At 47.8% G+C, this 26,819-nt stretch overlaps 1 protein-coding gene across 2 annotated transcripts in view; it reads left to right on the plus strand.

Annotated features, from left to right (window-relative positions):
* CYRIB (CYFIP related Rac1 interactor B) overlaps positions 1–26,819 on the plus strand; it is a 153,734-nt gene that overhangs the window by 14,450 nt on the left and 112,465 nt on the right. For both annotated transcript variants that reach the window (XM_082675225.1, XM_082675224.1), the window contains exon 2: positions 24,500–24,552. The gene's annotated coding sequence lies outside the window, so the exon portion shown is untranslated. The remainder of the gene's footprint in view (positions 1–24,499; positions 24,553–26,819) is intronic.

Raw genomic sequence — 26,819 nt, forward strand, 5'->3', positions numbered from 1 at the left:
TAAGGCTGCACAGCTGCTGAGGGCCAGAGTTGGGACTCAGTCTTGGTCCTGGCTCTTCTTCAGCTCTACTTGATGGCCTCCTTACAGGTGCACTTCAGGCTGGCAGAAAATTCAGAAGTCAGGAGACACACCTAATGAATGGAAGGGGCATTTACTGAGGCCTCATCCCTCCTTTATTCTGAAGGCTGGTATTCCTTGTACTCTGGAAATCAGCCTGCTCTCTGGCCACCTGAACTGTCCTCCCATCTCTCCGGCCCTCGCACGTTTAAGCATTTTCTCATTTGTCTCCTCCAGAGCTCCTGGAAGCCCCCTGGGGCTGTGTTATTTAGTACCGTCGTTGAAAATCAGAATGCAGCCCACGGCTTCGGCTGTGGGAGCTGGAGTTGAACGAAAGAGTGCATTGGTCCTCAGTGAGAGAGGACCTTTGCTGTCCGTCAGAGGGTCCCCAGGTTGGGTCCTCTCTGGGCCATCACACTTTCTGTTCCAGCCTCTCCATGTTCTTATCTGCAGAAATGATGGTTCGTTCACCAGGCAGGCCCAGAGCCCCTACTGTGTGCCAAGTACAGTACTGTGGGTTCTGTCCTCATATTAAATGCTGCTCTGCCCCTTCAGCCAGCTCTGGGCTGGCTTACTTCGGTTCTGTACGCCTTCAGACTCCAGGGATTGGGAGGCAATCGGATGGCTCCTTCTGCATCCCTCCCCCCATTCCCTTTTTGGGTCCCGTGGGGAAAAACCCTGTCCTCAGTGTTTTCTTCTTTTCCTTTTCCTCCTCCCCCCTCTCTCCCCTCCCCCTCTTCCTTCCCCTCCCCCTCCTTTTACCATTTTCAACAAGCAAGCATCAAGCATGAGCTACGTGCCAGGGTTTGGGTTGGGTGCCCATATAGAGAGCTTAGCGGGAATCATTGCTCACAGAGGGTCCCGGACTGTGGGAGGAGATGGACATAAAAATAAGTCATTGTACTAATATGCAAAGTGTTATGGTTATGCAAAATTTACAACTTGCCAAACAGTGATATACATTGTTTAAGGAGTACAGTCATATGTAGTAAAAGCGTAAAGAAATGCATGGCAGTAAGAATACCCCATTCAGGACAGTGCTTGCCTCTGGGGAACTGGGGAGACAGATAGTTTTGGGGTGGGGTACCCAGGGGACTTTGCTTGTATTCACTATATTTTGTTCCTTAAGCTTGGTGGTGGGCAGAAGAGGCGGTTTTATTATTCTTTATGTATTTTTTTGTACATCTGAAATATTGCACAGTAAAATTTTTTTTAAAAAGTTGCAAGCAAGAAGTTATTTGGAGACACTAGCCTGGGAGGGTCAACAGCCAGATATGGGGAAGTTTCTCTTCTCTGTGCATCCAGCCAAGCACAGCCCAGGCTCACGCATTCAGGACATGTTGAACTGAACTTTGCCTGAAGGGGCTAGGGCAGGCTTTATAGATAAGGTGACAGTTTGAACTGAATCTTGAGGGCTAGCGCCGGGAACAGCATTTCAGACAAAGGGAAGAGCGTGTGCAAAAGCTGGCAGGCAGGCCAGCGTTCAAGGAGCTACATGCATTTGCTCTCCCAAAGTCCCCCACCCGCCTGCCGCCTTTTTCTTTTGGGGATGCGCCGCAAGGAGGAAAGCAGACACTGGCCCTTCCGCCTCCCCCCGCTCTTCGGAGCACACAGCAGTTTCCCAGATGAGTCTTCAGTGTCAGACAATGGTAACCTCGGCCCTTTTTCTGTACAAGAAGAGCTTTCTCGCCAGTGTTTGCTCTCTGCTGGTCCAACTCCTTTATCAGAGTCCCGGTTTACCAACGGCTTCCTCCTGCCTGGACTGAGGGAGAGCAGTTTGCGGGCAGCTGTCATTGGAAGGGACCTTAGCCAGTGTCTGGTGCAGTGACCAGATGAGGAGACCGAGTATCCTGATAACAGTGAATGTTCTGGAAGGTGGCGGCCTCAGCTTCTGAGCTTCACGTGGGATCTTAGTTCCCTGACCAGGAATTGAACCAGCGCCCCCTGCATTGCAAGCACAGAGTCTTAACCACTAGACCAGAAGGGAAGGAAGTCCCGCTGTTGATCATTTATACTCAGAATGGCTCAGAATCCAGGGTGGTGTGGAGTTGAGTTGACTCGGGATGGGCTTCGCTCTGGTATTAACACGAAGTCAGATTCCCAAGAGCACTTCGACGTTTATCGGGGCCTTGGCTTTGTGAGAGGTTGGTCCCAGCCCAAGGGGATGGGCTTTGGTTTCAAATGCAGAAAGCCGGGCTTCCCTGGTGGCGCAGTGGTTGAGAGTCCGCCTGCCGATGCAGGGGACACGGGTTCGTGACCCGGTCCGGGAAGATCCCACATGCCGCGGAGCGGCTGGGCCGGTGAGCCGTGGCCGCTGAGCCTGCGAGTCCGGAGCCTGTGCTCCGCAATGGGAGAGGCCACAACAGTGAGAGGCCCACGTGCCGCAAAAACAAAAACAAACAAAAACAAATGCAGAAAGCCGTTGGTAAACCGGGACTCTGATGAAGGAGTTGGACCAGCAGAGAGCAAACACTGGCGAGAAAGCTCATCTTGTACAGAAAAAGGGCCGAGGTTACCGTTGTCTGACACTGAAGACTCATCTGGGAAACTGCTGTGTGCTCCGAAGCGGGGGAGGAGGCGGAAGGGCCAGTGTCTGTTTAGTGGCTTTTGGGGAATCATGTATCTTCAAGATCATTTTCTTTGAAAACATTGCAAAGCCAACAAAACTCCTGGGGGAGCCAGATCAAAGCAGTGACGGGGAATTTCATCAGCGCTTAATCAAAGACATCGACTGTTTTCTGAGCCTCACTGGTTCCTCTCCCACTGTTGACTTTAATTGTGGAAACTTGTTCATTAGGGTTTCGTTACAGCTGGCCCAGGGTGTCACCCCTCGTTTGCCCACTTTGATCTCTGGGAAGTCGTGGCTTTTTGGGAGATCCTTGGGCTCCTGGCCATTTCTGCCATTCCCATTCAAATTCAGGCCAGACCTGCACCCAGATTTCAGGAGAGAGGTCCTTTTCCACACCCCATGTTCCTGCCTGGCCTGAGGAAGAGCAGTTTGCGGGCAGCTGTCATTGGAAGATACAAGGAGACTCCAATAAAGATGTTAAAATTAAAAAAATAAAAGATACAAGGAGATAGGAGCCTATCATTAAAACAAAGAAATGGATTCCTAATGATGGAAGGTCGAGTACTCATTTATTCATTAAACACATATTTACCGAACACCCACGGTATGCTCAATTTTAGGGGCAGAGATAACTCCTGATAACAGTGAATGTTCTGGAAGGGGGCGGCCTCAGCTTCTGAGCTTCATCAGGTGCCTCTTTTAATCTACGAGAGGCTGTCCCCAACGAACCTGCAAGTCCACAGGCTTTTTAGATGCAGTCTTGACGAGCTGTGTAACAACCTAGTGGCAGCAGGGGGCAGGGAAAGGTGCAGGGTCCGGAGGAACTCAGCGTGGGTCTCCCACCGGGGACCAATTAATTCCGCAGGAAGTTATGGTTTACATTTTGCCCTGGAAACTCAGGCCCTGCACACACTCATGCGCCTTGGCCCTCAGAGCATCCTCTCCGCGAGTTTTGTTTAATCACAGTCATAGTTGAAAACTCCCAGCATTTTCCCCTGATTTTATTAGCTAGTCCTTACCCGCATTGCATCTGCCTTGTCTTAAACACTTTTTTTGGGTCTGTGTTTATAGACCCTAAGTAAACTTTAATTAGGAAGCCAGCAATGGCCAGAAAAGGTTCATTCTGTCTCTTTCGTACTGTAGCTGTTGAAAGTGCAAGTGAAGGCAGGGAGATCCCCAGTAGCTAGTAGAGTGACCTGGGGGTGAAGGATTGTGTGGTCTCACACCCCCCAACAGATCAGGTGCCCTGAGGCAGCTTCAGTTACATCGACATTACCTGCAAGAGATCACTTGATGTTACCTTTGATTGATTGATTGATTCATTCACCAAAGGGATACCGCCTTTTTGTAACACCATCTCGTGACCAGACCTTAGAGGGCAGTGATTTTTGCCTGTGTTCACTCCTGCTTCTCTGCCCCTAAAATTGAGCATACCGAGGGTGTTCGGGAAATATTTGTTTAATGAATAAATGAGTACTCGACATTCCATCATTAGGAATTCACTTCTTTGTTTTAATGATAGGCTCCTATCTCCTTGTATCTTTTATTTTAATGGGATCCGGATTTGGACATACAGACCTTGTTCTCGGTACCGTGATGGCTGACTCAGGAGGTAGCTCATTGTGTGTGTGTGTGTGTGTGTGTGTGTGTGTGTGTGTGTGTGTGTGTGTGAATGGAGTCATGCCCAGCAATTGCTAAAAAAGGTCTGCAGCTCATATTCAAATCCCTAACTCTGCACTACAGTTGCCATCCCCAAAGCAGAGCTTGCTCTTTTTTTAATCCTCTCCTTCATCCAGCTGAACTTCTGGAAGCCAGGGATGGCAACTGATTCATCTTTGTAACCCTAGAACCCAGCAGGGAGCCTGGCACATCTGGATCTTGGAACAGTTTGCAGAGTGAATGAACAAATGAATGATAATGCCAATTAAGTTATCCAGAGTGTAGCTGATGCCTAACGTCTTCATGGGGTAGAGAGAGAGGATGTTTCTGGAAATGACCCTTTGCTACTACGTTAGGTGTTTTGCAATAGCAGATGCTTGAAATTCTGCTTGGCGCTTGCTCTCTGGGGTGAGAGATGAAGAAACACTTCCTTTGTTCACACTTGGCTCCGGGGCTGTGTAGACAGGCAGAGGCCTCTCACTTCTGCCGCCCTGGGAGCCCCTGGGTCCACCCTGTGGGCCAGTTATGGTGAGACAGGGCTCGTGGATCTGCAGTGACCTAATTGCACAGTTCAGTGAGTTGGTGTGTCTTGTGGGCATTTTCTATATTTTGGGGTGCTCAGCATCCTACCCACCTCCCTCTTTGGGGGATCTCCCAGGATGAAGGTCTTGGAGGGGAGCAGAGCTCTGCCCCCCGGTACGGGAGCTGAGGTGGACCAGACATGCTTTCTTCCCACGTCCAGCTGCTCAGGCCGTGGCGTGTGGCCTCCGCGTGGCCACGTGGCTTAGATTCCGGGTTGAGCGGAGCAGCAATGCAGGTGAGTTGGAGGTTCCTCGGAGTCAGGAGTATCCTCAGCAGAGGTCCTGTGGGCACAGCCTTGGCCACATTTCCCCTCTGCCCATCTCCCCTGGCCCTTTATCCCAGCCTGGTTCTCCAGCCTGCCTGGTGATTCTGGGAGCTTCCCCTTATTGTCTCATCAAATTCCGATTTTCCTTTTCTGCTGTCTGTAATCAGTAACCCTGACTGACAGGTACCACTGAGGCCAGCATGAGGCGCCCCGTCCCCAGCAGGGACCTTGGGAACATGGTGAGACAGGTGAGCTTGCTCTGGATGCCTCCCTGTTTGTGCTCTAGACACCATCCAGCCTGATCCCATTCCTTGAAGACCCAGTGTGCTGCAGTTCAGCTCCGTAAACATTGGGCCACCTACTGTGTGTCAGGTTCGCACTCAAAGGCACAGGGATGCGGAGATCAAGAGTCCCTAATCCTGGCCGATCTGGGGCTTTCTGGCCGTTCATCCCTTCAACCAGTATTTATTGAGCACCTGCTAAGTGCCAGCAGGCACTGTGCTAGGGCTTAGGGATGCGGAACCAAAGAGATGGAATGTTTGCCGTCCTGGAGTTTGCATTTCAGCTCTTCAGCCTGTTCTTCCTTTAAACCATGTCTTATTCTTTGCCTGTTCCTTCATTCATATATATATGTGTGTGTATGTATACACACTTACACATATATACACACACACACATACGCATACACACATATACATACACATATATATCATTCACTGAATACCTATGTTCTCTGTATAAAAATACTTATATACGTATACTTGTTGCTGTATAAAACATGCATATATATATGAAAGCAAGCTTTTCTTGAATACCAGCTGTATGCTACAGATAAAAACATGTTTATATATATATATAACATGCATATACACTGTATACATCTACATGTATCTACAAGTGTTTACTGAATACCTGCTCTGTGCCTACACTGTGCTAGGCATGTGGCAGAACATAGCCTAGCAGAAGAGACAGAAGAAAACACTGTTTTCATACACTGGGAAGGGCCATAACTTTGAAGGATTAGGCAGAGAGGTGAGCTTGGGAGGGTTACCATAAGGCGTGAAGGGAGAGCAGGCATCAGGCTGCCACGGAGCAGAGGCCGGTCCTGGTTGCTCTCCTCCATTACCTTGACAAGGACGGTCTGGTCCAGGTATCTGCTGAGGTGGCAACTCTGAGTGGCTCCTTACGTATTGATTTAGGTGCTTGCCAAAATCAGAGGTCGTCTGGGGACTAACTTAATTTAGGTTCCTTTAAAATAATCAATGAGATGGAAATTTCAGAACACTAAGACGCTCAGATCTGTGCAGACATGAAAGTTCTCTTTTTCTTTAGAATTGACAGTGAGGGGAGGACCAGGGCAGGGGGTCAAGTCAGTGGAAACTAAAGGCATTTCTCCCACTCTCCTTTCATCCTCTCATTCATCTAGAACTTGACCAATTATCCGGGTCTTCTTGCCAGGATTTAATTGTTCTCTTGCCCCATTCCCTCCTGGGTTTTGAGGCCAAAATGAGGACCCTTTCAGTTCATTTACGCTGCACGTGCTGCCCTAGGACAGGGCTCCGGAGGGCTTCTTCAGCGGTGGGGGTTCTAGGCGGTCACCTGCATGGGTCCCACATGCTGGCCACATCCCGCACTGGCTAGTTTTTTGTTTTTGTGACAGCTTTAATTTTTTAAAAAATATTTATTTATTTATTTTGGTTGCGCTGGGTCTTAGTTGCGGCGTGCAGGATCTTTAGTAGTGGCATGTGGACTTCTTAGTTGCAGCATGCAGGATCTAGTTCCTTGACCAGGGATCGAACCCAGGCCCCCTGCATTGGGAGCATGGAGTCTTACCTGCTGGACCACCAGGGAAGTCCCATGACAGCTTTATTGAGGTGTATGTTAGACAGAATAATGTCCTTCCAAAGATGCCCAGGTCCTAATCTCCATAACCTGTGAATACATTACCTTATGTGGCAAAAGGGACTTTACTGAGGTGCCTAAGGAATCTTGAGATGGGAAGATCATTCCGGATTATCCAGGTGGGCCTTAGAAGAGGGAGATGGGAGGGTCAGAGTCACAGAAGGAGGTGTGATGATGGAAACAGAGGGTCAGAATCAGAGATTTGAAGCTGCTAACACTGCTTTCTTTGAAGCTGGAGGAGGGGGCCACAAACCAAGGAATGCTCACAGCCACCAGGAACGGGAGAACAGGTTCTCCCCTAGTAGAAGCTCTGGAGGGAGCCTGACCCTGCTGACACCTTGACTTCAACCCAGTGAAACCCATTCTGGATTTCTGATCTCCAGAATTACAAGACAATACATCTGTGTTATTTTAAGCCACTAAATTTGTGGTAATTTGTTACAGCAGCCCTAGGAAACCAATGCACGGTATATTTTATGTATCTAAAATCTACCCATTTCAAGTGTACAATTCAGTGATTTTTAGTCACTTTACCAAGTGGTGCAGCCATGGCCGTAATACAGTTTTTTGAATATTTTCATCACCCCGCTGAGACCCTTCATGTCCATTTACGGATAATCTCTGTCCTCAAGCCCCAGGTAACCACTGATCTACTTTTTGTCTCTATAAATTTGTATGTAAAATTGCCTTTGGGACATTTCATATAAGTGGGATATGGGATCTGTGTCTGGCTTCTTTTACTGAGCGTAGTGTTACTGAGGTTCACCCATGTTGTCAGTACTTTGTCCTTTTTACTGTGGAAGAATATTCTGTCGCATGGGTATATCACGTCGTTTCTCCACTCACCAGTTGATGGACAGCTGTGTTGTTTCCAGTTTGGGGCTATTGGGACTAACGCTGCTATGAGCATTCGTGTACAAGCCTTTGTGTGAACGTGGGTTTTCATTTCTCCTGGGTAGGTGCCTAGGAGTGGAATTTCCTGGGTTGTGTGGATTTCTATATTTAACTTTTGAGAGGCTGCCAAACTGCTTTCCAAAGTGGTTGCACTAGTTTTCATTCCCACCAGCAATTCACGAGGGCTCCCTCCACCCCCAGTGTAAACCCCACAACTCAAGGAATTATTATTAACAGTCTGTTGGGGTTCTGGATCTGTGACCCTTGATCCACCCTACCTTCTCTTATCACCAGGTTTGTTTTGGGTGTTGTCAAAATTTGGGGTTTTGGCATTGGATGAGACCTGATGTTGGTACTTGTAGTATAAATAATGAGGCAGAAAGTTCAGGTCGAGACATTGGGTGAATCGAAGGGTTAACTCACCGTGCCTTTTATTATTATTATTATTTTTAATTGAAGTATAGTTGATTTACAATGTTGTGTTGGTTTCAGGTGTATAGCAAAGTGATTCAGTTATACATATACATACATTCTTTTTCAGATTCTTTCCCCTCATAGGTTATTACAAAATACTGAGTATAGTTCTGTGCTCTACAGTAGGTCCTTGTTGGTTATCTATTTTATATATAACAGTGTGTATCTGTTAATCCCAAACTCCTAATTTGTCCCTCCCCCCCTTTCTCCTTTGGTAACCATAAAAGTTTGTTTTCTGTGTCTGTGGGTCTATTTCTGTATCATTGCTTTTAGATTCCACACATAAGCAGCATCATAGGGTACTTGTCTGTCTGGCTTACTTCACTTAGTAGGGTTATCGCTAGGTGCATCCATGCCGCTGCGCACACCATGCCTGCCTTTCTTACTCCAAGCAGGTCTGCCATACATTAGCATCCCCCCCGCCGCCCCGTTCCAGCTTCTGCTTATGAGTTCTGCTTCTCCCCCCTTGTCTGAGCCCATCTAGACTCCTCACTGGGTGGGGTTGGGGGCTGGCGAGCAGACATAGAGGGTTCAGTCTATAGACAGGTGTCTACCCAGAAGGAGATGGGGGTGAGGGGCCCTGACCCTGCCGTAGGCGGGGTGGGATTGACAGAGATGAGATCCAGACAGAAAGCCTGATCGTTCAGTCTGAGCTTGGTGGGTAGGCAGGCCCCTCTCACTTCCTCAGTGACAGCAGTAAACAGAACACAAGCTTCATTCCGGACAGAGATGGGTAAAGGAATCTTGCAAGCATTGCATTTTCAATGTGGGAAAGTGTTGTATAGACTTCAGTGACTTACTTTAAATTTCCACGAGGGAAAAAGCGAGTAATTTTATGGTGACCGTTAGAAGTTTTTAGGCCTTTGAGGAGAAACTGGACCGTGGGGCTTCTTGGCCAGACCTGGATGACCAGGTGGTAGAGCTGGGCCCTGGAGCTGACAGGGCCTTGGGGGCACCTGACCAAGGGGTGGTTGGTCCCCAGGCAGGAAGGCGGCCGCCTAGGGTCTGACTCTGCATGAGAGGGAGGTGTGGATGGGATGACGTTGGCTGGCCTGGTCTGAGCGGGTCTCTGAGGATCGGTCTCTGAGGATCGTGGCCTGTAAGTTAAGCAGTTAATGGGAGGCGGAAAGACTTAGAGAATCCAAGGTGATGACCTAGGTCAGCAGAGGGGCCAAGCCCCCCCTTTTCTTTCTTTCTTTTTTTTTTCCTTTTGGCTGTGCTGCGTGGCTTGTGGGATTCTACTTCCTTGACCAGGGATTGAACCCGGGCCCTCAGCAGTGAGAGCACAGAGTGCTAACCATTGGACTGTCAGGAAATTCCTGCCAAGCCCTTAAATAGAGCCCGAGGGGCTCAAACTCTGTTCCGTGGTTGGTGTTTCTGCCATTTTATGAAGATGTAGCAACTGAGCCTCAGAGAGGTTAAGTGACTTGTCTAAGGTCACACAGTGAGTGAAAGGAGCCGCCAGAAATTCAAACTCCAGGCTGTTTCTGAAATCACTGCCACTCCGCAAGATGCTTTTTCTTTAGAGATGAATGGGACATACACAGAACAAAACAACCCACACTGAGTAATGAATGAATGTCCTCATGACAAGTTGCTGGGTCCAGGGGTGGGTAGACATTTTTACAGAGTGCTGCCTCCACCGCCTAGGCCCACTTTAGGAAGTAGAAGCTGCCTCTCATTGCATAACCAGCAACTGTTATTGTCTGTGTTGGCCCTGTTGATGTTGTTTATGGGCAGCAGGGAGGGTGAGAAACCACACAAAGTCTAAGGCCTGGAGGGCTCCAGCGGCGCTGCCAGGAAACAGAGACCCCAGTGAGATGTGCAAAGAGCAGAAAATACATACAGAACTTCTCTGTGGCTCACATTTTTAAGTGAGTGTGTATGAATTAGTGTTGTAATAAAATAAAGTAAATGAAAGTAAGGTTATTATTTATAAATTATTAGGGGGGCAAGAAGCAGAGAACCTGGTGTTTTGTCCTGGCTCCTCTGCCTCCTGACTGTGTGACCCTGAGGTATCATTTCACTTCTTGGACTCTCAGTTTCCACTTCTGTAAAATGGGAAGGTTGCACTGGGAGTTCTCTAAAATCTTTCTTGAAATGAACTCTCTGTAATTATAAATGCTGTCTGTTTATGTTCTGTGTCAAGAGAAGTTTTATCCATAGACTTTTTCCTATGGCTTTGAATGAAATTTACACAGCCAGGGCTTCCCTGGTGACGCAGTGGTTGAGGGTCCGCCTGCCGATGCAGGGGACGTGGGTTCATACCCTGGTCCGGGAAGATCCCACATGTCGCGGAGCGGCTGGGCCCGTGAGCCATGGCCGCTGGGCCTGCGCGTCCGGAGCCTGTGCTCCTCAACCGGAGAGGCCGCAGCAGTGAGAGGCCCGCGTACCGCAAAAAAAAAAAAGAAAAGAAAAGAAATTTACACAGCTGGCCGATTTTTCAGTGGAAACTTGGTAGGGGAGCTTTAATTTACATAACAAAGGCTTAACTCTGAGCCACTTTATGGCTTCCGTAACAGTTAGAAAGCTTTTGGGAGGGCCTTGAAAGTCATCTGCGGCGGGCGGGGAGGGGGTGGGGGTGGGTGTGGATGGGTGCGGTGGGGGGGGGGGGCGCGGGAAGAGGCTGTGTTTATGCAGTTCTCTCAACACTGACTTAACTCCTGTGAAGAGTGGGGTCTTTGACCTCAGTGGACAGGATGTGGTTTACAGAACATGAGGTGCTCTGGAAGAGCTTATGTAGTCAGCTGGGATGGTTTGGAAACACTATTCCTATCTGGTGGAGCCTGCAAGTGCCCGGACCTGGCAGGGATCTCGGAGTAGTTCCGCGTGGCTGGACTGGAGGGTTCTTGTGGAGAACACAGGTCATCGGGGCCTGTGATGGCAGCCTCGTGAGCTGTGTTCAAGGAGCTTGCATCATAATCCTCAGGCAGTATGGGGCCACTGCAGGATATGTGTATTACAAAAGGTAACTAGGGACGTCCCTGGTGGTCCAGTGGTTAAGACTCTGTGTTTCCACTGCAGAAGGCGTGGGTTCGACCCCAGGTCCGGGAACTAAGATCCTGCATGCCCCGCTGCGTGGCCAATAAATAAATAAATAAAACTAAAGAAAAAAAAAGAAGCCTTAAAATTTTTTTAAACAAAGAAAAAGAGAAAGAAAAGGTCAGTAGTGGTAGCTTGGGAGATGGAGGGCAAGAGACCGGAGTCTAGGGGTCCAGTGAGACGGATGCTCAGTTTGCAGGGAGCGGAGGCTGTAGGGCCTGGAGCCAGCCTCCCAGATGCCACCAGCAAGCCACAAAGTCACAAGAATTGGCAGCCAGGGCAAGAAGCAGGGCCGGGTAGCAACGAGCATCTTCTCACGCACCCACTGAGGAACGTGTCAGTCAGTGCTCCGGGTTGCAAGTGACAGAAACCAAACTCAAGCTGGCCTAGGTTTGAAAAAGTTCATTTACTGTGTCAAGTCGCTAAATGGTCAGGGGTGGCTGAACCAGGGCCCAACCATGCGCTGGCGGGGTTTTGTCTCCCACTGTCTCTTGGCCCTGCTTCCCTCCCTCCTTGTTTCTCAGGCAGTCTCTCCCTGTGAGATGGGTTCAGGCTTTCAGCCTTTCAGGTTAACGACCCTGTGTGTGGGCGAGGAGGGCACCCTTTCCTGGTGCCTTCAGCCAAAGTGCTAGAGTAGGTTCTGATTGGCCAGTTCGGGTCACATGACCATTCTTGAACCTCGAGAGGACTCTTTTATTTAGCTAGTTACTTATTTATTTGGCCGCACCGGGTCTTAGTTGCGGCATGCGTGCGGGATCTAGTTCCCTGACCAGGGATCGAACCCGGGTCCCCTGCACTGGGCGCGTGGAGTCTTACCCACTGGACCGCCAGGGAAGTCCTGAGAGGGTCTTACAGGCCAGTTTTGGTCACATGCTTGTTCTTGTAGCAGCCACTGATTCTGGAAGATTCTGTGCTTTGACAGCCCTCCCCTTGGTGATATGCTAGCCCCTGGAGCACGTGGAGGGGAGGGTCAGGGGATGCCCCAGAGGACACTGGTACCATCCCAGAGGGGCTGGAGGCTGGGCAGGGCAGGAGCCCAGAAGCTTCCTTCTGCCTGGTTACGGTTAGGGTTAGGGTGAGAGGTCAGCACAGACTTTCCTTTTGCCTGGCCAGGGAGGCTTCTGTGACAGTGGTGTCATGACCTTGGGTGGAGTGAGTGGCCCAGAGGGAGGGAGGCGCCGTGGTTCCGTGGCCTGTCCTAGGTGCTACTGCCAGCAAACATTTATTGAGGGCCTTGTCCCTTTTCTGAATCCCTCAGAATGTTATTTGCCTTTTTCATGAGCCTTAACTGTGCCCAGGGGTGATGGTCAGAATGTTTAACATTGGGCACCCATCAGAGTCCTTTCTGGAAGCTTCCACAGTGCCGGATGTTCATCCTTCCCTTGCTGGGTGCCGGGGTAGGTCTGGGAGCTCTGGGGAAGGGCCGCCGGGGAGAGGGGCTCCGGACAGCAGCTCTTTCCCAAGCTGTGTGGAGTCCTTCGGTGTTTTAACGCCAGCTGAACGCCACCGGCTAGTTTGGAAGCTCTTGGGGCGGGGCTGGAGGAACTCCTCATGGCTCGCACCCCTCCCCCACCCCTCCTTACACTCACACCCTCGAGATTTCCCCCTGGGCCACGGGCATGAGCGAGCATGCCACTGAATTTGTGGAGGCCGCTGGAGAGAGGCCGGGGAGATTGCTCTGGAAATGACAGCCTTCTCCTGCTCAGCTGGGCTGAGTGCTTCTTCAGATCGGCTGCCCTTTCCTCTGAGCTTCGATGAGGCCGCTGCTGCCCACACTTGCTCTCTTTGCACCCAAGTTGTTTTTTCTCTTTCCTGTGAGCAGTTCGGGTTTACAGGCCTTGGAGAGTGTGCAAATATTTGACTTCAATTAAGGAAGTCCCGAACGAGGAATAGAAAGAGTTACTTCTCGTTTATTATTTCTGGGGAACTCGGGAGTGAGGGTGGGCATGACCTCTGATGCCCCAGCCACCTGGTCCTCCAGGGCGGTGCAGGCACCCAAGAGGCCAGGCCAGGCGCAGTGCGGCGGGCCAGCTGGCCCAGGGTGGCCTGTGGGAAGAGAAAGGCAAGAGGGTGCAGAGTTTAGGGACTTCCCTGGTGGCGCAGTGGTTGAGAATCCACCTGCCAACGCAGGGGACACGGGTTCGAGCCCTGGTCCGGGAAGATCCCACGTGCCACGAAGCAGCTAAGCCCGTGCGCCACAACTACTGAGCCTGCGCTCTAGGGCCCGCGAGCCACAACTACTGAGCCCGTGTGCCACAACTACTGAAGCCTGCGCGCCTAGAGCCCGTGCTCCGCAACAAGAGAAGCCACCGCAATGAGAAGCCCGTGCACTGCAAGGAAGAGTAGCACCCGCTCGCCGCAACTAGAGAAAGCCTGCGCGCAGCAACAAAGACCCAACGCGGCCAAAAATAAATAAATAAAGAGGGTGCGGAGTTTGGAGGCTTCTACCATGGGCCTGAATCTGGAGCGCGGAGCAGGTGATGAGAAGGGTGGTGCTCGCTACCTGAGTAATACCTACCAGCTGTTAGTACTTCCTGCCGGCTGGTCGTGGTGCCCGTGTGATCTGTTTGACTGACCTCACTGAATAATCCTCTCCACAACCGTGAGTGGTAAATATCATCATCCCCATTTACAGCTGAGGAAGCCGAGCCCAGAGACGTTAAGGCATGTGTCCAGGACCACGCAGCTACTCAGTGGCAACTTGGGTATGTCAGGCTCCAATGCTGGGCTGAAAACCAACCCCCTGTATAGTGCCCAAGGGGTGCTCTTAGACTCCATGGACTGTTTTGAGGACAGGTGAGGGGTCCTAGAAATCAGAGCCCAAGGATACTAGATGAGAGTTTACCCTGGTGGTCAGAGCCTGGATATTGGCTGCAGGAGGGAGAGGAGAGAGCGTGGGTGAGGGTAGAGGAAGCAGTGGGCCTCAACCTGGGGTATAGGAAAGGGAATGAACCCAGGCACCCAGAGCTCCTGTCCCAGCCCTGCCACCGCACCATGGGCCTTGGGTGAGTCATACCGTCTCTAGATTCTGGTTTCCTTTTCACTGAAATGAGAGTAACGACCACAATGACAGCTTTTACTGTGGGCTTCCTCAGTGCTGCGGCCAGCCCTGGGACCCCAGGACCGAGAGGTGTATGGATTAGGGCTTCTGCTCACGGGTGCTCAGGGGCTAGTGGGGAAGGAGGCCCCTCCCCACCGGTGCTGCACATGAGACATGGGACAGGTCAGCCCTGGTGAACCGGAAGGGTCTCTGCCAGTTGGGGCTGGAAGGAGGGGAGCAGCTCGTGTCCCAGCTCTGGTTGCGGGGTCCTGCTGCCATCTGACTGTTGTCCCTGCAGCCAGAGGGAGGGACCCGTTGACAAGGGACTTCTTTCCCCAGCCCTAGCGCTGCCCTAGACAGTCCTCAGCAGAACCACCTTCCCAAGCGCTCAGGTGAAGAATACCAAGTCCCAGCCATGCCGCATAGTCACCTGGGAGCTGTCTGCAAATACCGATTCCCAGGCTGGGGAGCACTGTTTCTAAAAACTCCCCACGTGATTCTGACCGCAGCCTGCTTCTCCGGGGACCTGCTGCCCGTTCCTGCCGAGGGGATGGATTCATTAGGGCTGGGGAGAGGTTCCAGCAACCAGATGCCTCAGGGGCTTCGCAACTGCACCTGGTTCCCAGCTCGTTACTGTGTCCTGACCCTTTCGAGAGGCAGCAGGGGTGGCATTCCCTGTGGATGTGCAGGACGCGGGATGTCCCCAGTGTGCCCCGAACCCCTGGGCACCAGCGGCCGGCCTGGGGTGCACGTGAGCCCTCTGGGGCACCTGGGCTTCCTCTGGGCGCTGCTTCCTCCCTGCTCTGGGAAGAGCCTGGATCCCTACCCCTGGGACTGTGTAGGGCCACGCTCAGGTGACCTAGCACAGTATCTCCCCGTACCCAGTGCCTGCTGCCCCAGTGGGACTCAGTGACAGCCAGCCACAGGCCTGGGACAGAAATCAAGCAGGACGGCCATGGCAGTTTAGAATCCGAATTTAAACCTGACAGGGGTGTTGGAGATCTGGTCGATATGATGCTCTTGCACTCTTGGGTTCAGAATCAGATTTTTCTAGCATTTTTACATTGATTTGGTTTCTCTCCTTCTAGAGAAATCCTATTTCTTGAAGTTCTACTAGGGGCCAGCCACTTTCTGAACATTGTGTCGTAGTAAATTTGCAAGGATTACAGAGGGAGAAACGAGATTCCCCAAGGAGTTGTGACACGTTTGCAAATGACTGAGTCAGGTTTCGAACCAACGTTGGTCTGACTTCAAAGCTCATTTCTGTGCACAGAGATGTACTGTAGCTCCAATTATGTAAAATCAGAGCTGAGCTGTTCCGTACGGTGGCTGCTAGCCATATGGGGATATTTAAATAGAAATTAATAAAAATTAAACATAATTAAAAACTCAGTTACAGTAGCCAGAGTTCAGCCGCTCTGTAGCCGCATGGGTCTGGTGCTATGGTATTGGACAGTGTAGGTATAGAACATCTTCAGCACTGCAGAAAGTTCTATCAGATAGTGCTGAGCTAGAGTGACCGAATGGCACAGACAGGGCTCCGGGCCTGGCACGTATGGCCGAGGATGGTTAGAGGAGGGGACATGGTGAGCAGGCCGTCTCACCCTGTTGGCATCCGCTGTTAGCGTCACCAGCTATCCTGGTTTGCCTGAGACTGAGGGGTTTCCTGAGACTTGGGACTTGCTTTGCTAAAGCTGGAAAATTCCCAGGCAACCTGAGACGAGTCAGTTACTCTGTTCGCTGCACAGTGTCCCTGTAGATGTCACGCCTGTGCTCAGGTCCAGGACACAGAGTTGAGCAAAAAGTTGCTGCAAGTTCGGAGGGAAGCTAGCTGATGGAGTGGCGGCACCATTCAGGTAAAGTGGGAAGAGTGCTCTGAGAAAGGGGAGCACCAGGTACGGTGTACCCGGAAACCTCTCTGAAGCGGGATACACCCGAGCTGAGAGTGGACATCCGGTATGCAGTTAACCAGGTGAAGGAGTTTGGAAGTGTGCGGAAACTCAGTGATCAGCCCTGGGTAGTTAGGAGTTGGGAATCTTGGGAGACGGTTCGGACTCTGCTGTGATCCTGCTGTCTTCACCACAGGCATGTTCCTTTCCTTCCATGCTTCAGATTCTCTCACCTGTAAAACCAGGCAGTTAGACCAGATACCCGCAATAATATTCTCTAGCTCCACCAATGTCACTTTTTCAGGTAAATTGTGATATGTCTTTAAAGGTAACAGCCCTACACTGACAAAGTGTTTCAGAAACAACATCTTTACCTTGCTTCTCTGTTAATGAGCTTCTTTCCTTTTCTCCAGTTTGAAAAGGGTAGGGCTAGGGCTAGCCCGCAGGATTGAGGTTTTCCTGAGAGGGTATTAAGTCTGGCTGTTCAATTCCCAAGAGGTCTTTTCCTTCCTTGTTCACCTTCTTTCTTTCTTTCTTTATTTTAATTGTTGAAGTACAGTTGGTTTACAATGTTGTGTTAATTTCTGCTGTACAGCAAAGTGACTCAGTTACACATATATATATACATTCTTTTTCATATTCTTTTCCATTATAGTGTATCACAGGATATTGAATATAGTTCCCTGTGCTATACAGTAGGACCTTGTTTTTTATCCATTCTCTATATGAGTTTGCATCTGCTAACCCCAAACTCCCAATCCATCACTCCCTCCCTCCTTCCCTCCCTCCCTCTTGGCAACCACAAGTCTGTTCTCTGTGTCTCCCTTCTTCACCTTCTTGTTAGATTTCTTAACTCAGTGGTGTGCTGAGCTGCAGCATAAAAAGAAAAAGAAAGACCATTTATTTTTATTTATTTTTAAAATATTTATTTATTTATTTTGTTGCACCGGGTCTTTGTTGCAGCAGGCGGGCTCCTTAGTGCGGCTCCAGGGCTCCTTAGTTGTGGAATGCGAACTCTTAGTTGCGGCATGCATGTGGGGATCTAGTTCCCTGACCAGGGATCGAACCCAGGCCCCCTGCATTGGGAGCATGGAGTCTTACCCATTGCGCCACCAGGGAAGTCCCCCAGGCCACTTACTAAAGTACACAGTAATAATTAATGTTATTAGTTTAAAGAAATGATTGATTAAAGCTTTAAAATATTTTGAACATTTACCAACATGTAAGCACTCTACTATGTAGTGTCTCCACTCCCCCTAAATGAGGGATTTTTTTTTTTTAAGGTTAAAGGCAAATTTATTACCCGGACATAGAGCTGCAAGTACTACAGCTTCATTAAAAATATTGTAAAATATATAAGCAGTAGATCATGATACTCTGGAAAAAAGTGTGAGATGTTTATACATCTTCAGCTGAAATCAGCCTGTGCAAGGAGAATGGTTAAGCATCATGTAGAAACTATGTTTTGGATTTTATCCTGCTTCAGAATTCGACCCTGAAAATGGTCCATCGTTCCAGGAGAGAAGGGATGTAGAGGGAAATGATAATAAACGTTATTGCTGAATATTATCTTTGAAAGAGAATAGCTCAGTACAATAGCAGTGTCTCCCCAAATCTCAGGCCCTGGATTTGGGAGAAAGGTGAGCTCCGGAGTCAGGTCAGAGTCCTTCCACTTAGAGGGTTGCCACCTCGGGGAAGAGAGTATGTGAGTAAAAGAAGCTCGAGTACATGCATACCTTGTTTTATTGTGCTTTGAAGATACTGCATTTTTTACAAGTAAAGATTTGTGGCAACCCTGTGTTGTCAGATAATACAAAGTGGCATAGGATTTAGTGTGGCATAAGTTTAGGTGATGGGCGTCGAGAGGGTGGTGTGATTGATGAAAGCTGCAGTAGTTATTTTAACATTGTTATCCACAACCATTTATCTCCTATGTGCTTATTTATTTTTATTTCCTAATTTCTGATTCTAAATATTTAGGGCTGCCCCTGTGACCCTATCCTTTGCGTTTCCTTGTCGCCCTTGGGTCAGAGTCACACTGTGTCACAGTAGCCAATCCACACTCTCCTTGGAGCCTGAGATCCTTGAAGATGGGAACTCTGTCCTCATGTCCATCTCTCTGGCACCTTTGGAGCTGCCTGGCATGTGGCAGTCAGTCATGACATTCTTATTGAGCAAACCAAGCTGTTACTAGCCAAAGGCCCATGTGTGGTCACTTTCGACTTTGTTGTTTTAGTTGTCAAGGCTGCTATAACAAAGTGCCACAGACTGGGACCTTATAAACAACAAACATTTATTTCTCACTGTTCTGGAGGCTGAAAGTCTGAGAGCCGGGCGCCAGCATGGTCGGGTAAGGGCCCTCCACCCATGACAGAAGGAGTGAGGGAGCTGTCTGGTGTCGCCTTTATAAGGGCACTAATCCCATTCGTGAGGGTTCCACCCCCATGACCTCCCAAAGGCCCCGCCTCCTAATACCATCACATTGAGGGCTTAGGATTCCAACACTGGAATTTTGGGGGGACATAAACATTCAGACCAATAGTGCTTGTTATTGATGTATAATATGCATGTAAAGAAGGGCACGTCATGATTATTTTTGCATGTGTGTTGATTTAAAACATGAAATGGCAGATGTTTGGAGATAGAAGGCAAAGAGAAGCAAAGGGTAGCGTGCTCAGGTGTGAGCTGTGGAAAGGTCTCCCGATAACAGTGTGAATCCTGAACCAAGCACAGCAGATCTTCCAGCCTAGCTGCTGAACGCCTCTTCTGCTTAGCGCAACCCGAGACAGATGCGGACTGGCGTAATTCATCTGAGCAGGGCAGCAAGAGGTTTGGAAATGTTCTAAATAAGACCTCCTCATCCTGATTAAGAAATTATATTCTTTTTTTTAAAACAGATTTTTGGTTTCTTAGTTAGAACTGAGGGGTAATGTGAACATATAGAAAAATCACCTTCCTAATTCAGGGTCAGGGAGGCAGTGGTAGGGAAAAGTCGGATTAAGAGACCACTTTGAGCTAATTGCAGTGTTAGCATTTTCAAGTGGCTATGGAAACTGCTGAGTGTTCACAAGTTACTTTTGCAGGGCCCCCTTGAATGTGCAAGATAAGCTAGCTACCTGTGCAATGATCACATTTAATATTTTTTTCACAAATTTATAGAAAGAATTGATGTGCTTAAAAGTCTCTTTTTATAAGTTTGTTAAAGATTGCCCGGGTAATTTTTTTACATTCTTGCTAAGTCCTCCAGATAGTATAAAATAAGTTTCAACTGAAGTTATAAGAATTATCATGAATTCTTATAAATAGCTAACATTTGTTGAGTATTTAGTATGTATTAGCCACTGTTCTGGGGGAAAGTTTTATTAAATAAGTGATTAAGAGTTGTTGGAAATACTACAGAGCTCCTGTAATTGAACAGGATTATGGGTATACGTTTCTAATTTTATTAACAAGGATAGATTCTAGCCAATCATGGCTAAGAAAAAACAGCATGTGATAAACAAGCCAATAAAATTACAAGATGAATTTACTGAGGAGAAGGAGTAATTATTTGAATTATTATTTTTTTGTTTAATTAACATTTATTAAGTGTCTTCTGGGTAACAGGCCCTGTTAGGTACTTTTACATCTGCTGTTTTATTTAATTACGATGCGTTTTTCACTTCCAGATAAGATTTCCCATGGGCTTCCTTTGTCTAATGAGTTATCCTAGGCCCGTGCTTCACTGTCCTGTTTGCACCATACAATCACCTGGGGATCTTTGGAAAACTATAGTGCTGGAGTTTCATCCTTAGAGAGTCTGTTTAATTGTGCAGGCTCGGGATCCAGCGGCAGTATTTTTAAAGGTTTTCCTCCCTCCCCTGTGGGCTCTGGTTGAGCCGGGGTGAGAACCACTATGCTAGGCTGTTTGAGATGTTACTTCACTGGCAGAAAAATACTGCCTTAAAGTCTTCAGCAATAAGCAACTATTGCAAACTTTGGGAGTTTGCTGTGCCAGGTGGATATAAGTAAAACACCTGCTTTGCTTTGTCTGTTTCCTATTAACTGGGATATGGGAAGTGTCAGAATAATAATTAAACGAAGCAGGCTAGAAAATGTCACCCTCAGTGTCTCAGACCCAGAATTTCCAGGTGCACTTAATTTGTCACCTGGGTTTTGCTCGGGGGTGGTTTCAGAAACATCATGCCACTGACTTGCATACTAAGTTTTTTTTTTTTTTTAAGAAAAAAGTACTCTAAGGAACTTCTACACTAAAGGTAATTCCTTTAAATGAAATACATGTATATGTACACAGTATAGATTTGTGAATAAAAACTTTAGGAGGACACAGGAATTATGAGGAATTCTGTTGATGGAGGGGTTATATAGGTCGAAATGGCCTCCTTAAAAATCGTGTTTGCTGTCACAGTAAAGCTAATGTCAAAACATTAAAAAAACAAGAGGGAACTAAGTGGTTTGGGGAGCTCAACTTTTCTTTAAAAATTCTTATAGCCTGAGATTACATAATAGAGATTTAACCTAAAAAATGATCCGTAATCCAAGAACATATTCAATCCCTAAAAACTTTTTTAGTCACCTTCATAAATAGATTTGTTTCAGTGGGAACTTTTAGTCCTGCCTAGAAAATCCCAGGAGTTGTGAAAGTGTGGTGTAATTGGCGGTCAGGTAAAGGAAAGATTCCGTTAGACCTGCCAACATTAAGCATTTTCCCCTAAAATAAGCAACGTTTCTGGTAGGTGTGACTAGATAGCCTTCCATTTAAGAAAGTTGTCCAAAAAAAAAAAACGAAAGAAAAAGAAAGAACGTTATCCCCCTTTTAAAAACATTATATTGCATTTGCTAAGAGACCTTGGGCAAGTCATATCATTCTTTCGGACCTGAGGTTCTTCATTGGTAAATAAGGGGGGCTGTTGGTTTTCCGATGGGGCTTTGCTGAGCACCTGGAGTGGCTTAGAGAGCCCTGGCAGAGGAGTTTTGAGCTGGTACCTCTCTGGGTCTCTGGGTTTCCCGCTCTGGCCTCAGACAGAGCTGCTGTCTGGGGCAGCTCTGGATGGGTGCTCATTTGCAGAGAGAGGAAATCCTTTCGTTCTGCATGTGTTTTTGATGACCTGCTGTAAGTCAGGAATAATACCAGGTGCTGGGGACACCAGGATATGACCAAAACAGAGTGGGAGCCCTCAGGTAGCTTGAAGTGTCCTGGAGCAGACAGACAGGGACACAGATAATTCCAGTGTTTCTTCAGCTAGGTCAGGGGCTGGGTGGGAGAAGGTTGGTCAAATAACTGTGTATGTGAGCCTTGGGTGTAGTTTTTTAGAAACAAATGACAAGTAGAGGACAGTTCCCTCCTTGAGTCACTGCCTAGTCACTCTCAAAGGGAAAAGAAAGAGGAAGGAGGAGGGCCCACGTGGGATGCTTGGGACTTCCCTCGTGCACTGGAGTGGACTCAGGGACTTGGCTGTGCTGGTGAAAGGGCTGTTGGGAAAAGAGGACGAGCTGGGCTCTCAGAAGACCACAGAATTAGCCCTTAGGACTGGGAGAGCCCCTGGGAGGTCATCGAGTCCAGGCAAGTTACTCTGGCAAGCCCACCTGCCTACATATCCAGGTCTACATATCCTATGTCTCTCTCCCTACCTCTTGTGCTTGACCTTGTAAAACAGCAATTTGGTCTGTGGGCCTTTGCAAGTGCTGCCAGTTCTACTTGGATCCCCTTGGTTGGGCAAATTCAAACTTGTCTTTCAGTTCTCAGCTTAGATAACACCTCCTTGGGAAAGTCTTTCTTATACCCATCACTTTCCATCCCCTGCTGAATTAATTAAATACCCTTTCCTGTGATTGCCCAGCACCTGTACTCACCCCTGTTGTAATACTTTTTGTTACTCCATTGTAATTGCATGTCAGCCCGTAATTGCCCCACTAATCGATGAGAGCCCTTTGTGGCTGGGATGGTTTAATTCCTGGAATTATTCCCATGGCCACATGCTTGGTACATCGTAGGTGCTCAGTAGATAGTTCTTGAATGAATGAGTGTCCTCACTTGATAGCAGTGGCTGCAGGAGCTCAGAGAGGTTCAGTGACTTGACCAAAGTCACACAGCTCTGGGAGACCGAGATGGGACTAGAGCCCATGCTATGAGTCTAAAAAGGAGACAAGATCAGATCCAGTTTCTGGAGTCATGGTCCTGGTTCTCTCTGCCCATATAGAGGAAGTGAAACAAAGTCACCCCTGTTTTGAGATGAACACTTTCCTTCTAGGGGAGACATACTCTATCTCCTGGGTTTGTCTCTAAGTGATGCAAAGACCAGCTTACTCTTCATGTTTAAAAGAACTCTTCATGTTCTTAAAATAAAACCAAACAAAGAGTTTTGGGGGCTTCCCTGGTGGCACAGTGGTTAAGAATCCGCCTGCCAATGCAGGGGACACGGGTTCCAGCCCTGGTCCGAGAAGATCCCACATGCCGTGGAGCAACTAAGCCCGTGCGCCACAACTACTGAACCTGTGCTCTAGAGCCCGTGAGCCACAAGTACTGAACCCACGTGCCACCCCCGCACATCTAGAGCCCGTGCTTCGCAACAAGTGAAGCCACTGCAATGAGAAGCCCGCGCACCGCAATGAAGAGTAGCCCCCGCTCACCGCAACCAGAGAAAAGCCTGTGTGCAGTAACAAAGACCCAATGCAGCCATAAAAATAAAATAAAGTAAAAATAGTTCCTTAAAAAAAAAAAAGTTTTGTGAGAGTGACTTAGTATGCTTTTTTCCAATTTCTGGGACTTTCAGCCAGGACCCTAAAATTTTTCCCAAGTAGACAGCTTGTCCTGTTTTCTGTTTTGTAAATCTGGTCAAAGAATCAGAAAGAAAGAAAAAAAAGTCCTTTATGTAGCTGCGAGACATAGCGAGTGGAGTCAGAACTGTCATCATGTCTCTGGACATCTGTGTGCGCGTGTGTGTTGTGTGGTACGTGCACGCGCATACACGCAGAGTATGGAGCGTGTGCACACATCTGAGGTCTTAGCTTGTGAGTATGTTTAAATGGTTCTTAAATGAAATCCCCTTTTTCTTTGGCCACTGGGCAGTTTTGTGATTTTTCTTTAAGAGAGAATTTTAAACCACACTCAGGCAACAGCGGAAAGAAAACCTGTCCTGGTGAACAAGAGGATTGCTGGCAAAGTAGCAGGAGTGGTTGACGTGATCGGCTGATAATGTTCTCCCACGACACTTAGGAAGGGCCCCCAAACCTTTTGTGAATAAAGTGAGGCTGGTTAAGTGGCTTCCGGTAGTCTCAGCCCCCGGTGAAAAGCAAGGAGAAAACACCAAGGCAGCTGAAGATTTAATCAAAATTAAGGCCAGAAGAGGGCATTCTTCCAGGCAATAATAAGAGCGTCTAGACACTGCAGACCTTGCTCCTATCTTCACACTAAATGCTCGTGAATCGGTTCGAATGGGATATTGTTTAACTGTGGTTTTATGGAGACTCCCTTTGATTCATAAGTATTTGTCACTGTAAGAGATTTTGAGGGTGACGAGGATGGTGTAATATACATGTTTGTTTTCCTTTCTCTGCGGTGTAGAAATCTAAAGCAGGAAGCGATTCAGGGGTAGAATGACTAAGACCAGTTCAAACTCAAGTTGAGCTGAGTGTTTTGCTGAGACTAAGACTTGCTGAGGTACCCCAGGGTTCCAGCATCCTTTATCTTAGAATTCTGAGTCTGAAAGGACAGCCAGACCCCACCTTCTATGTCCCTGGGACAATGCAGTCCAGCCAAACTGTGCCTTCGTCGGAGGAGTTTGATTTGGGTTTGCTCTTTACTTGCTGTGCAACCTTCAGCAAGTTACTTAACATCTCTGAATCTCCATTTCCTTTTTTTTTTTTTTGAATCTTCATTTCTTTATTTGTAGTACACAAGACTATTTTGAACATTAAATGAGAAAAACGTTTGTGAAACATGCTCTGTAAACTATAATGGTCGGGAGAAATGTTATTTGGATTGAAATGCTATTGGATAGAAATGCTATACTGGGTTGTTATTCCTGGTACAGGAAAAAACAACAGTGGTTAGGATTTACTGGAGGCTTTCTTGTGTGCTGGAATCTTGTGACTTGCTTAATCCTTGCTATAACCCTGTTTTACAGGAGAAGAAACTGAGGCCTGGAGTTTGAGTAATTCGTTCAAGGTTACCAAGTTGGTAAGTAACAGAGCTGGATTTGACCACCCGGCTTCAGAACTAAGAGCTTCATTTGAATTACCTTAAGCTTCGCAACAGCCCTAGAAAGTTGAGGTTCAAAGAAGAGAAGTAACCTTGCCCAAGTTCATTCCACTGGTAACGAACGGGTCGTCTTAGTCTGTTCAAGCTGCTGTAACAGAGTACCATAGACTGGGTGGCATATATACAACAGAAATTTAATTCTCACAGTTCTGGAGGCTGGGAAATCCAAGATCAAGGTGCTGGCACATTCGGTGTCTGGTGAGGCCCACTTCCTGGTTCTTTGTGTTATAACTTCACATGGTGAAAGGGGCAAGAGAGCTTTCTGAGGTCTCTTTTATAAGGGTGCTAATCCCATCCATGAGGGCTGCATCCTCATGACCTAATTAATCACTTCCCAAAGGCCCCACCTCCAGATACCATCACATGGGGGGTTGGTTCCAACATATGAATATTGGCGGGGGGACACGGACACAAACAGTACACTGCAGGGGTCGATTCAGTATTCCCGTGCAACAGTCTGGCTCGAGAATTACTGCTCTTAACCACTGTAAACTTGCTGCTCTTGTAAAGCCCCTCACGGAAAACCAGTTCTGTGAGCCTGGGTGCCCTCTACCCCCGAAAGGGCACTTCCCTTTTCTGCCCTTTCCCTACGCTTCCTGGTACCCTCACTCCCCTCCATTTGACTGTCCATCTCTGGAGAGGTTTAGCCATAGAACGAAGACAGAACTGGCAGAATGTTATCCAGCATTCTCTCCTGCATGCCTTTAACTTTTATTTTAGTTGAGGTATGACTTACGGACTGCATAATGCACATCTTTTTTAAAAAATTTAATTTTATATTGGAGTATAGTTGATTAACAATGATGTGTTGGGAAGAGATATGGGAACATATGTATATGTATAACTGATTCACTTTGTTATAAAGCAGAAACTAACACACCATTGTAAAGCAATTATACCCCAATAAAGATGTTAAAAAAAAAAAAAGAAAAAGAACATTAAAACCTTCAAATGGAAAAAAAAAAACAATGATGTGTTAGTTACAGGTGTACAGCAGAATGATTCAGTCATACCCATAGAATGCACACATCTTAATCATATATCTTGATGAATTTTTAACATGTTACACTCATCGAGCCGCCACTCAGATCAGGATACATGGTATTCCCGTCACATAAGTTCCCTCATGCCCCTTTGCTGTTAGTACTGCCCCTGGAGATAGCCACTATTCTGACTTATAGAAGTCAGATCATGTCTGTCATAGCATAGGTTCCTGCTTCTATCCTATCCAGATCCATATATACTTGCTCCACAGAAACAAAATAGAGGGCTTCCCTGGTGACGCAGTAGTTAAGAATCTGCCTGCCAATGCGGGGACACAGGTTCAAGCCCTGGTCCTGGAAGATCCCACATGCTGCGGAGCAACTAAGCCCTTGCGGCATAGCTACTGAGTTTATGCTCTAGAGCCCGCGAGCCACAACTACTGAGCCCGCGTGCCTAGAGCCCATGCTCTGCAACAAGAGAAGCCACAGCAATGAGAAGCCCGCGCACTGCAACGAAGAGTAGCCCCCACTCGCTGCAACTAGAGAAAGCCTGCGCATAGCAATGAAGATCCAACACAGCCAAAAATAAAATAAATAAAACAAACAAACAAAAACAAAATAGAGGTAAAAATCACACTTTAAATAGCGTGGGTGACCCTGTCTTTCCACCAAGCAGGCACGTCTCTTGGAGTGAGCTGAATGGGAGACACAGATCTGCTGTTCCTTCTGTTGGTCTTTGTTCCGATGGCTTTTTAGGGGGTGAGCATCTTGTGCTATCGGGTGTGTTTCTCATATTTATAGATTTTAATTATCATACAACGTGGGCCCCCAAATCCAAGCCGGCTATTTCTTCTTGTGCTCAACCTAAGAAACGCAATCCAGTGCTGAAGAAAAAACTGGCTGTGTTGCACTTAATGAGAGATGGTTTGTCCGTCTCCGTGATGAGCCTTTATTATGGGATTATCAAGAGGAATTCCGATGCCCTTCCACTTTCAATATTACAAGTAGACTTTAGAGGCTAACCGTTGAGTAAGAGGCAGTTGTAATGTGGACAGAACTCCAGCATGGGTAATTGGGTGTGTTAGACTTGGTGACCTGGAACACTTCTGGCAACATGGTGGACTGACTTGTGTGACTCCTTCCTGATAGGAACACAGAGTTGACTGAAATACAACAACTGTATCTAGGGGAGCTCATCAGAAA

Source organism: Grampus griseus (genome assembly GCF_964374135.1).
Source record: "Grampus griseus genome assembly, chromosome: 17".
NCBI lineage: Eukaryota > Metazoa > Chordata > Mammalia > Artiodactyla > Delphinidae > Grampus > Grampus griseus.